The sequence below is a fragment of the Urocampus carinirostris genome, chromosome 5 (genome assembly GCF_059441175.1).
Source record: "Urocampus carinirostris isolate Australia breed hairy pipefish chromosome 5, RoL_Ucar_1.0, whole genome shotgun sequence".
NCBI classification, from domain to species: Eukaryota; Metazoa; Chordata; class Actinopteri; order Syngnathiformes; family Syngnathidae; genus Urocampus; species Urocampus carinirostris.
In genome coordinates this window covers 44,695,083-44,710,257 of record NC_142353.1, presented here as the reverse complement: position 1 = coordinate 44,710,257, position 15,175 = coordinate 44,695,083, and the positions used below count along the sequence as shown (strand labels likewise).

General features: G+C 42.1%; 1 protein-coding gene across 1 annotated transcript in view; it reads right to left on the bottom strand.

The window, feature by feature from the left end:
* gnb1l (guanine nucleotide binding protein (G protein), beta polypeptide 1-like) overlaps positions 1–10,902 on the bottom strand; it is a 68,380-nt gene extending 57,478 nt beyond the window's left edge. The window contains exons 1-2 of the mRNA XM_088335247.1: positions 10,787–10,902; positions 9,188–9,250 (exon numbers count right to left, since the gene is read on the bottom strand). The gene's annotated coding sequence lies outside the window, so the exon portion shown is untranslated. The remainder of the gene's footprint in view (positions 1–9,187; positions 9,251–10,786) is intronic.
* Between the last annotated feature and the right edge of the window lie 4,273 nt (positions 10,903–15,175).

Below are 15,175 nucleotides of genomic sequence, written 5' to 3'. Positions count from 1 at the left end.
AATGCATATGGTGGTTCTTAATGTTGTTTTAATACCATGGGCCTTATAGTCCTTGATTTCCTGAAACAGATGAAAAAAAATCCACCTAAAAGCATTCCTGCATCGTTTGACAATCCTTCTCGTAATCAATTTGTTCGGCACAGTAACTCCCCTTTGAATACAAACAGACTCGTCAGATGATTCCCAATATGGCTGTAAGCCTCTGACTATTCGACCGACGCCACTCTCGACCTATCACAATCCTTTTTTCACAGCCCTTAACCTTCCGTAGCCTATAAGGGCCTGCATTGATACTATTTTTCCGTTGTGTTTTCAAGGTCAGGAAAAAACTCGAATTATGGGTGAAGTGTCACGGTTGCCATGGCGCCCAATCGGCCCTGCCCATGGACACCAGCTGAAACGCGTTGACAGATATCTCCCTGTGGCTACTTAAACACTGTCTTGTGAGTCGCCTGGTGTCGGAGCGTCTGCGAAACTCCTGCTAAACTCCGTTGTGATACGTCAAGCCCTGTAAATTCCCGTTTTTGCCTGTGTTTGTTGCTCTTGTTTTGCCAAGCCCTGTGAATCTCCGTTTTCGCCCGTGTTTTGCTCCTGTTTTGTTCTCGCCCTGATCTGTTTGATTTTAACCACTTCCTCGTTTCTATCGATCTACTTCCCCCGGATCGAGTGTGCACTCATTCCCCTTCTCCCCAATAAACTGTGAGTAACGTTACGCGAGTGGGTTCTGCTTCCAGTTTCCTGTCCTGGTCCTGACATGAAGTGCTTGAAAACACTTGACATTGTTGCCATTGCCGTTTTTCTTGACTGTCTGACTCTACAGATCAGGGTATAAACAAACATTTTTAAAAAGTGCATGGAAATGACGTTGACACGCCCCTCTGATGGCGCCTTATGTATGAAAAATGGATGACATAAGATTATTTTGGATTTAAAATGCGTAAAATACAAGAATATGGTCATAAATTGAACATGCAAGCAATCTAGTCTGTCTGCTCATCTCATTTAAGAAAAAAAGTAATAATAACATGTCAAAAAAGGGACAGAAGCTTCTGCTGCCTGTAACAGATAAGACAACTCGGGGTAATATGAGTCTAAGTCGGTGTATAAAGGCAGTTTGTCTCTTCTTGGGCCGTCTGTCCACACCTACGGTGTATTTAGGCCTAATTATGAGAAAAGGGTTCAATTCCCCTTCATGTTATTAAATAAGAACCTGGCTCATCTGCCAGCAATCCCTCAACACCGGCTGCCGACCTTGAGATCAAACATGGCCACTATGACCCCGATATCAGATCGGTCCTAAAATGTCAATCATTACGTTCGGGTCGGGCGGAGCGTCTCTCTTGCGCTGACTTTTTAAGAAATAAATATATGTTTATAAAAATGTTGTGTGGCAAGCCGCCATTGTTCTTCTTTGTGTCTCTTGACTCTCAAAGTACAGTGCTTGATTCTTATGGACATCCTGCTGCTGCGGTTTAAGACCAAGTTTTCAACCCATCAAAATGAGAGACGGCCTTAAAACTTCCCGTCGACTCTTAAAGCTGCGGTGCGTCGTTTGAGGTGTCCTTTAAAAGTCGGTAATAGAGTATTTTCTCTATTACATATGGGTTGTGTGCGGGCTGTGTGTTTTTCAGGCTACACGACGTGAAAAAAGCCCGCTATTGGCCGAGAGCGATGCAATCAGAAGGTCAGAGCCGAACGGCCATATTGGGAATGTTTATTTTTACAGGGAAGTTTTGGAGGGAAATGAACGGATTGCGACAAGGAACGTGCAACGAAGCAGAAATGCTTTTAGGCGGACTTTTTTTTTAATCTGTCGTCTTTATGCCCAACTGAGTTTAAAGAGCCCTTATGTTTTATTTTCCAATGCGCCCATGTGGTCTTACTCTTCCGGGACACGCAACACGTTTGGTACAGTCAAAGGGGATAGGGGGAGAAGTCGGTGAGTGACTTTATGCTCGTCATCCCAGTTTTTGATAGTGTAGCATGAAAGTGGTGAAAGTAAGAAAATTCCCCGTTAAAACACAGGCCAAACGCCAAAAAAAAGGAGAGTTTAAGAAATACAGATACTTGATCAATTAGCTGATTGAGGGTGCGATCATGCCTTTAGGCCAGGAGATGGCGGCAAAGAGTAACCAAGTTTCAAATTCTGAACAGGACCTTGAAGAAAATCTGTAAATGGTGGACCTCATCCGACACAGTAATTCAAAAAATGTTAATGATCATACAGTCTTGTTTAATGCTGATTTGGTGACATAAGACAGGCTATAATTCCTTATCATGAATCACCTCTCCTCCCGAGTCCTCTCGAGTAAAATGTGAAATTTCGTGTTGCTTCGGTCTGGGTCCTGCCAATCAAGTTAGTTCTCTCACTATCCTCTAGCGCAGGGGTCAGCAAGCTTTTCGGTGTGGAGTGCCACTTTCAAATTTCCTTGTAAGTCAGGGTGCCACACCAAGATTAATGACTCACACAACATTTTTTGTTATGTCCAACAGAGCTGTTATTTTACACCAGTCCAAATATACAACATGGATATACCGTAAATTCCGGACTATAAGCCGCTACTTTTTTCCCTAACTTTCAACCCTGCGGCTTATTCAGTGATGCGGCCAATTTATGTCATTTTTCTAATGGCTGCTAGCGGCGCTCGAGTGTTGGTACCAATAACTGCCCTGTCAAAGTTATATTATAATAATTAAAGCTTTGAAAACTCTCTCGGTGTACCGTCTTTCTTTGTAAATATGTGTAACCCATGCATAATATGTATTTGCAACTGTATATTTTTGTAATGTATTTATTTGAGACACTTATTCTGATATGTTTTGCACGGGTGAACGAAAAATGAGGGGCGGAACAAACGCGGGGTGCCGAGCTTAAGTGGGGACCGCTAAAGGTGAGGGACAGACAAGGAAAGAAGAGGGGCTAAAAAGTTGGTTAAATAAAAAGGAGTTGCGTGAGTAAATGTGTTCATCTGATATATTTTTCCCACCCTTACCTTTGGAAATATACACTTTTTTCCTTGGATTACTTTCCACGGGACCCGGACTCTGCAGGTCTGCATCAAACCTTAAGTACCGGTATCATTTTCCGTTCATTTTGCCGGCTGTGATTTTTGGACTGTGGACTTTATTGATAGACATTTAGTTTCAATCGCGGGACTTGAAGTCGGGTTTGGGTTAATTTTGTGTTTGTGTTACATTTTTGTTAATGTGGGCGCATGCGGCTTATATACAGGTGCGGCTTGTGTATGTAAATCGGTTTTCCTCCAAAATCGGTTTTCCTCTTAAAATGTGGTGGGTGCGGCTTATAATCAGGTGCGCTCTATAGTCCGGAATTTACGGTACATTGAAATCGTATCACTGACCAATTTATCTCACACTATTGTTGTTCATCAACAAACTAAAAAATGAATGTGACTAACATGTGAAAAGGCCTGTAGACATCCATGACTTCAACTATTCTTCATCAACAATGAACTACAATCAAAATCAAGTGATATGGACAGCTACCATACTACCATTGAAACACACACACACACACACACACACACACACACACACACACCTTTAATATATTTGCCATCAGTAAATGGTTTTCTGTGCTTTTCCATGCAGTGAGCAATGTGATAGCTTGCTTCAGTGGTGGCGTTTGTCGCAGTGACAAATGTGTTTAGGGTCTGTGTTTGTTTGCCCTACCCCGACACAACGTGTTTTAATGTCTCTGCCTTTCCAGACTCGTCCTCGAATTCATGTTCATGTTTTGTCTCGTAATGACGCTTAACACTTGACGTGTGAGGTACAACGCTCTCGAGGCATCATGCACAAACAGCACGGTCATTTTTTGCACAAAGCCTCAGTCGTCTGTCCACACTGGCTGAAAAGAACGAAATTTTTTCGCTGGAGGGGCTGTTGTGATTCGTTCGTTTATCACGCGCTGTTGTTTCTTTTGGTGGGTTAAAACACAGATCTTTCCACCGCTGCGAGGCGGGGCACAAACACGCTCACACACGGAGCAGAGGAGGCGGGGCGCTACCGTAAATCCTCTAAAAAACACAGCACGCAACTGAAAATGTCTGAATTTCACCTAAAAATGCACATGAAAAAAAAACATGATTTTGCCGTGCGCTCGCGTGCTACTGGTTAACCCCTCGCGTGCCAATCCCGCCCTCAATCCTTGTTTGACTCTAGAGCTGGTATCGCTGTAATCGGGAGCTGAGGTGGGGAGCTGCTACCTTGTCAAAATCTGCCATTCAGAAATAACTGCGGAGAAGGGGGGTTGTGCAGATCACAGGGACCTTCATGATGGCCCTCATTTACAGGCACCATTATGGAGGCTTTGGATTCCTAGATCTTCTGCGCTGATATCAGTTCAATCAAGCAGAGCTGAGCTACAGAATGAATAGCAGATTGGTTGAGCTACAAAGCTCAATTCAAAACTTTTAATTTTTTTCGACAAAATCATCCAACATAGATGCGTGTTCATTTCAAACTACATATTTCGTTAAAATTTCTACCCTGTCCGTATCGAATGAACGGAAGCTGTGGATGTTTCTATCACACAGTAACTAGAACTAGACGATTCCAGAGGCAATTGTGAGAGTTGTGATGGATCTGGCAGATGATGGTAGAGAACCAGTAGCGTTGAGTTGTTTGCATTATGAGTTATCATAAGGATTTGAACTCATTGAGATAAATCTGATTTTTTTTACTTGGTTCTGTGGGGGGACTCCGCCCCCACACACCCCCCCGGTTCATTTGAGATGGGCCCATAATAGTTAGCAACAAGGATATGCCTTGTGGAAGGTCTAAAAATCACATTCATGGTAATAACATAGTAATAACACTGTTATTACACTTTAATAACATTTTATATGGGCCCATTCAAAAGGAATGGGCCATTCTATTTGAATTGGCCCATCCATAATGCATTGAGCCCATTCATTTTGCTGATTCGTTAGCATGTTAGCATTAGCATATATTTTTTTTTAGCAAGAAGCAGTTAGCATTTAGCCGTTAGCATGACTTAATAGCATGTAACAATTAGCACAAGGCTGAACAAAACCTGCGAGTTAGGTTTTTTCAATCATGTTTTGCTCGTCCAAGTACCGTAAATTCCGGACTATAAGCCGCTACTTTTTTCCCAAACGTTCAATTCTGCGGCTTATTCAGAGATGCAGCCAATATATGTCATTTTTCTAACGGCCGCCAGCGGCGCTCGAGTTCAAGGCACATGACGCAGCTAACAAGCTAAACGAAATCGAGCAGTCCGATAAAGAAGGAAACAGAGCTACTGCACGCAAACTTTGCCTTGCGAGCAGTAGTACCGTGATTTTTACATGCACGGTATGTTTTTTTTTTTAACAGCCCCGTTAAATCTATTGCGAGCGTGTTGCTAGTAGCATTTTGCTACCCTTCACAGGCACGGTTTGGGATGAAAGTTATAATATTATTATTAAAGCTTTGAAAACTCTCTCGGTGTACCGTCTTTCTTTGTAAATATGTGTAACCATGCATAATATGTATTTGCAACTGTATATTTTTGTAATGTATTTATTTTGGACACTTATTCTGACAAATTAAAAAGAAGGGGCGTAACAGACGCGGGGGATGACGGGAAGTGGGGACCGGTAAAGGTGAGTGTTTGTGGACACGGCAGACAAAATTGGATATATATTTTTCCCACCCTTGCCTTTGGAAATATACACTTTTTTTCCTTGGATTACTTTTAACGGGACCCGGACTCTGCGGGTCTGCAACAAATCTTAAGTACCGGTATCATTTTCCGTTCATTTTGCCGGCTGTGGTTTTAGTACTGTGTACTTTATGTTCAGTTAAAATCGCGGGACTCAAAGTATCTCATCTCATCTCATTAGCTGCACCGCTTATCCTCAGTAGGGTCGCTGGGGTGCTGGAGCCCATTCCGGCAATCATCGGGCAGTGGGCAGGGGACACCCTGAACTGGTTGCCAGCCAATCGCAGGGCACACGGGGACAGACAACTCGCTCGCTCATTCATTCCAATTCACCTGAAATGCATGTTTTTGGAACGTGGGAGGAAACCGGAGTGCCCGGAGGAAACCCACGCAAGCACGGGGAGAACCTACAAACTCCGCACAGGAAGTCTGGAGCTGGATTTGAACCCACGCAGGAGGTTCCCATGACTTGAACTGTATGGTTTGGGTTATTCTTGTGATTGTGTTACATGTTTTAATGCGGGCGCACGCGGCTTATATACAGGTGCGGCTTGTGTAGGTACAAAAGCGGTTATCCTCTTAAAATGTGGTTCATCTGATCTATTTTTCCCACCCTTACCTTTGGAAATATACACTTTTTTCCTTGGATTACTTTCAACGGCACCCGGACTCTGCAGGTCTGCATCAAACCTTAAGTACCGGCATCGTTTCCCGTTCATTTTGCCGGCTGTGATTTTTGGACTGTGGACTTTAATGAAGGACATTTAGTTTCAATGGCGGGACTTGAAGTCGGGTTTGGGTTTATTTTGTGTTTGTGTTACATGTTTGAATGTGGGCGCATGCGGCTTATATACAGGTGCGGCTTGTGTAGGTACAAAATCGGGTTTTCCTCTTAAAATGTGGTGGGTGCGGCTTATAATCAGGTGCGCTCCATAGTCCGGAATTTACGGTACTAGAAAACGCACCACATTTTTAGGCAAAGTCTTGTTTCGGTTGACTCATTGAGACAGTTTTTCAAACAAATGTGCCCGTCTCGCTCGGGGATCACTTCTGCATCGGTTGTCCAGTTGTTTAACCCCGATCTCCCGACACAGATAACTCCGAAGAGGAAACCGACCTGCCGAAAGGAGAGCCGGGTCCATTATGAAGGTCCAGTTAGACAAACAACATGGGAAGTGGTTAGGAAGCCACACGCCCATGATTGTGTCTGGATAAACAGCCCCCCCCCTCCCACTCACGTCAAATAGATCCTGAAGTCGGACCCAAGTGCGAGACACCCACCGTCAGTCACAGATGCACTGGACGGGAAGAGGCGCCATTGTTTGCGTGAAAAGCGTGAATGCTTAGCAGGGGCCGTAGCAGATAAGGTCTCGATGCCTTGTGGGTGTCATTGAGGCGAGCATTGATGGAGCACCGTGTCGCAGAGGTCCCGATTGAGCGGACCTCGGCTGTGGTCGACAGGTAGCCGAGTGCTTATCTGTTTGCACGATCGGCCGTTTCCTCCATAAAGTTGTTGACTGAGACGCTACGGGCTGGGGGGACCTGAGAGGGTCAATGAAGGGAGTGTCATTTATCGACACGTATGGCCTCCAAATCGGGAGGGGTGTTCATTATTTCATTCATTCATTCATTCATTCATTGTCCAAAAAGCTCATCCTTCCTGAGGTTGTTATGTGAGTAGAATGGATAAAAGGAGTCAGGGTAAAAAACATTCATCCATCCATTATCTCACAGGTGTCAAACGGGCGGCCTGCGAGCCAGATCAGGCCTGATAAGGGATTGAAGCCGGCCCGTGAGAGACACTCAGAGAAGCGCAAGAGAAAAACAAGCTGCAGGTTGAAATATGTCAACTTGATGTTGCCAAAGAAAGGTGCCTCCAACAAAGACACTGGACTTGTATTTCTTTCTCTCTCTCTCTCTTTTCCACCACTCTCTGTCTCTGTCTCTCTCTGTGTCTTTTAACCTCTTTTGCTCTAACTTTCTTTTTTCTCTTTTCTCTTTCTCTCTTCATACCCTTCGCGCTCTCTTTTCTCTTTTCTCTCCTTCTGTCTTTCTATTTCACTTTGGATTTCTTTCTTCCTCTCCCTTTCTTTTCCCCCTCTCTCACGACTTTTTATCTTTTGTCTCTCACGCTCTCTCCCTCTCTGTCTTTTTCTTTCTTTCTCCCGCCCTCTCTCGTTTTCTCTCCCTCTTTCTCTTATTTCTTTATCTCTTTAATCTACTAGTCCGGCCCCCGAGAGAATGTTTGTTCTATCGTGTGGCCCCCGAGTTATAATGAGTGTGACACCCCTGGATTATTTGCACCGCTTATCCTCAGTAGGGTCGCGGGGGTGCTGGAGCCCATCCCAGCTATCCTCATGCAGTGGGCAGGGGACACCCTCAACTGGTTGCCAGCCAGTGGCAGGGGACAAAGAGATGGACAACTCAATCACTCATTCACAACTAGGGATAAATATATTTCAGTAACAGGGTTCCCTAAGGAATTCCTCATTTAAATGTAAGACTTTTTAAGACCTTTTCAAGACCATATCCAATGAAGTTTAAGACCAATTTTGCACCTACTCTGGCAGATTAATAAAGTTCAACTTACTTTTGGAAGATGCGCTTCAAAAAGTCCTCCTCGGCGGCAGAAAGTGGCCGAAAAAAAAGCGTTCCGACCATTTTCTCAACCGCTATATTTTCAAAAACGCGGATATCTGGGTTTTCCAACCGACACGTTGCATTTATCGGTCAAAGATTGATAAAGTTCCATGCTTTTGTTAGTTTACTTCTTATACAGTTATTAGCTCTATCTGGCAGACAGGAAAAAATAAGACATTTGACAGTTAAATAGACAACATATAAGAACCTTTTAATACCAAAATCCTCTGTTATCAACTTTAAAACTATCCATCCATCGCGGGGGTGCCAGAGCCCATCCCAGCTATCTTCGCAGTGGGCCGGGGACACCCTGAACTGGTTGCCAGCCAATCGCAGGGGACACAGAGACAGACGACTCACTCGCTCGTTCACATCTAGGGACAATTTGGACCGGCCAATTCACCTAACGTGCACTGTTTTTGGAATGTGGGAGGAAACCCGAGTGCCCGGAGGAAACCCAAGCACGGGGAGAACATGCAAACTCCACACAGGATGGACAAACATCACAAAATACATTTTGCTTTGACCGGAGTTTTAGGTATAGTTCTGCGTTTTACTTTTTGATGTTGTTCTTTTACAAAGCAGACAGGGAGTATTTCATCTTTCAGCACTGGTGGTGTCATTTCCTTTTTCCTCCCACGTTCCAAAAACATGCATTTCAGGTGAATTGGCCGGTCCAAAATGTCCCTAGGTGTGAATGAGCGAGTGAGTTGTCTGTCCCCGTGTGCCCTGCGATTGGCTGGCAACCAGTTCAGGGTGTCCCCTGCCCACTGCCCGATAATTGCTGAGATGGGCTCCAGCCCCCCCCGCGGCCCTAATGAGGATAAGCGTTGCGGCTAATGAGATGAGATCACTTACCTGAAGCAGCAACCAGTGTTAGATTGTAGCAGAAAATACTATCTTCTTTGACATCTACTTGTCCTGGACGGTGACGTAGACCATGAAGAGTAAGAGAAAGAACAAGAAAAAGAAGATATTAGACAGTTTCATTATGTCCAAATGTACATTCGGCAATAGTATTAAACATCCATCCATTATCTACACCGCTAATCCACAGTAGGGTCGCGGGGGTGCCGGAGCAGTGGGAAGGGGACACCCTGAACTGGTTGCCAGCCAGTCGCAGGTCACACAGAGACATACAACTCACTTGCTCATTCACACCTAGGGACAATTTGGAACAGCTAATTAACCTGACATGCATGTTTTTGGAATGCGGCAGGAAGCCAGAGTGCCTGGGGGAAACCCACGCAAGCACGGGAAAAACATGCAAACTCCGCACGGAAAGGTTTGATCTCATGACCTCAGAACTGCGCCGCCGTGCTGCCCGTATCAAAACATCTCATCTCATCTCATTAGCCGTACCACTTATCCTCATTAGGGTCGCGGGGGGCTGGAGCCCATCCCAGCCATCTCCGGGCAGTGGGCAGGGGACACCCTGAACTGCTTGCCAGCCAATCGCAGGGCACACAGGGACAGACAACTCATTCACTCATTCACACCTAGGGACAATTTGGACCGGCCAATTCACCTGAAATGCATGTTTTTGGAACGTGGGAGGAAACCGGAGTGCCCGGAGGAAACCCACGCAAGCACGGGGAGAACATACAAACTCCGCACAGGAAGTCTGGAGCTGGATTTGAACCCATGACAGGTTCCCATGACATGAACTGTGCCGCACAAGCGCTAACCACTGCGCCGCCGTGCTGCCTATCAAAACATACTAAATCATATTATTCTAGATTGTCTGAGGTCATGAGAGCGAACCTCCTGTGTGGAGTTTGCATGTACTCCCTGTGCTTGCGTGGGTTTCCTCCAGGCACTCCGGTTTCCTCCCACCTTCCAAAAACGTGCATGTCAGGCTAATTGGCCTGACCAAATTGTCCCTAGGTGAGAATGAGCGAGTGAGTTGTCTGTCTCTGCCCACTGCCCGAAGATAGCTGGGATGGGCTCCAGCACCCCCGCGACCCTACTGAAGATAAGCGGTGCAGCTCATGGATGGATGTTTCTTGCAACTTATGGTCGTAGAAATGCTTGTCTCTGTTCCTAGACTGCAAATTAAGATGATTGCACGTCTTTGAGACATTTCACGTTGCAAACCTGCTCGTGCACACGCAAATAATAATTTAAAAGACAGGTTTGCTCCATTTGGAGACGATGAGCGTGCATGATGGAGGACTTGACACAGCAAAACCATTGAGTAGGAGTAGGGATGCAGCAATCATAATAAATACATGGGTTTATCTTTTTAGACTATAATTTACTAACCAGTAATAGTCACTACTTATCTCGAATGCTATTCGTAAAGCGAAACATGACATGTTTATGTCCCCATGCTGTAAAAAGGAAACACCGAAATGAATTTACAAAAGAAAGAACAGAAGTAAGCATACACAAAGCACGACGCGACCGCTAAAAGAATGGAAAACGTGCGGGTAAAAATAAAATTTAAAACAATACCGTTTTAGCCGAAAACGTTGTTGACAGGTGTCAAGATTCGGTAAACTGAAGAAGGCGAGGATCCAAAACATGCGCCATTTTAACGAGGACCCTTGTTTACATCCACTGAGCTGTCTTTGCACTGCCTGAGCAAAATTCCTTGCCTCTTCGGGGTTTTTCACATTATTTGTATTAAAAGTTGAAAAATTGGCGTAATACATTCATAAAAATGCTTAAAAGAAACAGAGGATATTTTTTTATAAATTTTAAGAAAATTTTCATAGCTCACTAAAACCTTTTAGAGTAAATATATGAGACCAAAAACGAACAGTGCAGGAGATAAAGCAGCAATTCGTATAAAAGTATATGAGAATGTTAATAGCTCCCCTAAATTAAAATTAAATCAACTTAACTAAAAAGTGCATCGAAATTTTAACAAAGCTGGCGAATTGAAGAGTTTTAAAGCAAGATTGAGAGGCTCATGTTATGGTAACAGCTAATAACTTTTCCTTGTTTTTTACTTCTGTGCCTCTTGCCTTTTTATTATTCCTTTGTAATCAAGTTTTCTATTTCTTTTATATGTTACTTCCTCATATCTTTTACCTACCTTTTAATTTCATTTTCCATCCCTTTTTCTGATTTTTCTTGAATTTTTCATGTTTTTCCCCTTTTTTCTTTCTTATCTTTTTTCTTTTGTTTCTTTTTTCGAAGCTTTTTGTTTTTTTCCTTGTTTTTTTACTTCTTTCCTCTTACCTTTTTATTATTTTTTTATGTAGAATCCCTTTTCTTTTATTTGATACTTCCTCATATCTTTTACCTAGCTGTTAATTTCATTTTCGATCCCTTTTCCTGATTTTTCACGAATTTTTCATGTTTTCCCCCTTTTTTCCTTCTTATATTTTTTTCTTTTCTTTTTGTCCAAGCTTTTTGTTTTTTTCCCTTGTTTTTTTACTTTTTTTCCTCTTACCTTTTTCATTCTTTTTTCTCTAGAATCCCTTTTCTTTTATTTAATACTTTCTCATATCTTTTACCTACCTTTTTATTTCATTTGTCATCCCCTTTCCCTGATTTTTCCCTAATTTGTCATATTTTTCCCCTTTTTTCCTTCTATTTTTTTTTTCTTTTTTTCCAATCTTTTTGTTTCGTTTTTCCTTGTTTTTTTTACTTTTTTTCCTCTTACCTTATATTCTTTTTTTCTCTAGAATCCCTTTTCTTTTATTTGATACTTCCTCATATCTTTTACCTTTTTTTTCATTTGTCATCCTTTTTTCCTGATTTTTCCCTAATTTGTCATGTTTTCCCCCTTTTTTCCTTCTATATATTTTTTTTCTTTTTGTCCAAGTTTTTTGTTTCTTTTTTCCTTGTTTTTTTTTTTACTTTTTTCCTGTTACCTTTTTATTCTTTTGTTCTCTAGAATCCCTTTTCTTTTATTTGTTCCTTCTTCATATCTTCTACCTACCTTTCTATTTCATTTATCATCCTTTTTCCTGATTTTTCGTGTTTTTCCCATTTTTTCCTTCTTATATTTTTTTCTTTTGTTTCTTTTTTCCTTGTTTTTTTTTTACTTTTTTTTCCTCTTACCTTTTTTAGTCTTTTGTTCTCTAAAATCCTTTTCCTTTTATTTCCTAGTCTTTTTTTTTCTACCTTTTTACTTTTTTCTTCATATCAAACCGAGTGATTTTTGCTTTAATTTGTAACAAAATGTAGCCCGAGGCTTGTGAAAGGTTGGAGACAGTTAGGTTAACCCCAACACTTGTAATAAAAACCTGCACTCAAAGAAGACACAGAGACGTAAGTATGACTTACTTGCAAGGAGAGATGACCATAGACTGCCTATTACAGTCTACTAGACACTCTGGAAAAAGTCTATTTCGTCCTTGCCTATTTATTGTATTAGGAACGCCCTCATTTGCATGTTTCTTCTACTAAAGGGAGGGGGAATGACAAAAAAACAGTTTGAGATTTGTTTTCACAACAACATCTAGGCGAGAATGGCACACTAAGCAAGAATAGAACAGAGTATGCAACAGTAGAATAACTTATTTACAGTTTAAATCCATCAGGGACCCCTGCTGAAGATGTTTGGTATCAGCGTGTCACGCATTTTCGGAGTATTTGGCCACATCATATCCAAGCCTGTCATTTGTTAATCCTCTAGAATCTTCTTGAAATGAGCAGGTGAGTCACCTTCCATTCTTTTCAGGCTAATTGAGAAAAAAAAAAGAGAGAGAGAGAATGAAAACAGTCACTGAGCTAATCCGTAGAGCACACAGGCCCCTTTGACAAGAGTTGCGGGAGGAGAGCTTTATTTGTCCATTCCGAGCGCGGAGAAAGGACGGTTTCAGGCTTGGGTTAGTATGAGCTGGGAGATTAGATGAAACCAGAGTGTTTTAAACCTGGAGGATTAGAGGCGGTAGGATCCCCTGCGCTCCCCAAGGAAACTCGGGGTGGAGAGCTTTAAACTTGAAGCGTTTGCAGCAAGATGACTCCGAATATCAAAGACGCACATTTGCAGGTTCGCTATTTTAGGGACAGTCATCCTCCAAAGGTCAAAATGAGCAAAGTACAAACCTTTAGATAGATAGATAGATAGAGATAGATAGATAGATAGAGAGATGGACAGACAGATAGATAGATAGAGAGATAGATAGATAGATAGATAAAGAGAGATAGATAGATGGCTAAAGAGAGATAGATAGATAGATAGATAGATGGATAGAGATAAGATAGATGGATCAAGAGAGAGAGACAGAGAGAGAGAGAGATAGATCAAAAGAGAGAGAGAGAGAGAAAGATAGATAAAGAGAGAGAGCAAGATAGATAGATAGAGCGAGATAGTTGAATAGATAAAATGAGAGAGCGAGATGGATAGATAGATAAAATGAAAGAGCGAGATAGATAGATAGATAAAATGAAAGAGCAAGAAAGATAGATAGATAGATCAAGAGAGAGAGCAAGAAAGATAGATCAAGAGGGAGAGCAAGATAGATGGATAAGAGCGTGAGAGAGATAGATAGATAGATAGATAAATAGATCAAGAGAGAGAGAGAGAGAGAGAGAGAGAAACAGATACATAGATAGAGATACATAGATAGATAGATCAAGAGAGAGAGCGAGAAAGATAGATAGATTAAGAGAGAGAGAGATAGATGGATAAAGAGAGAGAAGAGAGCGAGATAGATAGATCAAGAGAGCGAGAAACATAGATATATAGATAGAGATACATAGATAGATAGATAAAGAGAGAGAGCATATAGATAGATAGATAGATCAAGAGAGAGAGTGAGATAGAGAGATAGAGATCTTTAGTTAGATCTAGAAAGATAGATCTATAGTTAAATCTAGATTGATAAATATTTAGTTATATCTAGATATACAGATCTTTAGTTAGATCTAGATTGATAGATCTTTAGTTAGATCTAGATAGAGATAGAGAGAGACAGACTTTATTCATCCCAGTAGGAAACTTCCCACTTCCAGCAGTATCCTTGTGTTGAAAAATAAAATAAAAGATATAGAATACAGAAATACCCAATATAACGTGTTGATATATATTTAAAATACACACGGTCATAAAAATTGGGTAATATGCAAATGTGGGGGTGGGGTTTCATGTGGGCTTATTACTCCCCCGGGTGGAGTTAAAGGGCCTCATGGCATGAGGAAGAAGTGATCCCCTCAGTCTGTCCGTGGAACAAGACTGACGGCAGTGTGACACATTTAGTCATGTATTTATGAAATACTTTATTATACATTGAAACCGAAGTACAAACCCAATTTCCAGGCTCAATTATACGTTGAACAAATCAAAATAAAGTACTGTATATTTATTTGTGTGTGTGTGTGAATGGGTAAGTGTGAAGCACATTGTAAAGCGCTTTGGGAGCTCTTCATTGACTTGAAAAGCGCTATAGAAATGCAGACCATTTACTAGATGGAAGGAGTGGCTTTGATCACATTTTTGTCAACACATCAGGGGAGCCCCCACTTCCTAGTGTTGCTTCCCTTTTCCAGCGAATGAGAGTGTGGCGGTGTGACACACATTGTAAAGCGCTTTGGGAAGTCTTCAGGGACTTGAAAAGTGCTATATAAATGCAAAACATTTACCAGATGTAGGAGTGGCTTTGATCAGATCTTTGTCAACACATCAAGGGAGCCCCCACTTCCTAATGTTGCTTCCCTTTTCCAGCGAATGAGAGTGTGGCGGTGTGAAGCACATTGTAAAGCGCTTTGGGAAGTCTTCAGGGACTTGAAAAGCACTATTTAAATGCAGAACATTTACTAGATGGTAGGAGTGGCTTTGGTCAGATCTTTGTCCACACATTGGGGGAGCCCCCGGTTCCTAGTGTTGCTTCCTTTTTCCGGCAAATGAGAGTGTGGCGGTGTGAAGCACTTTGGGAGGTCTTCACA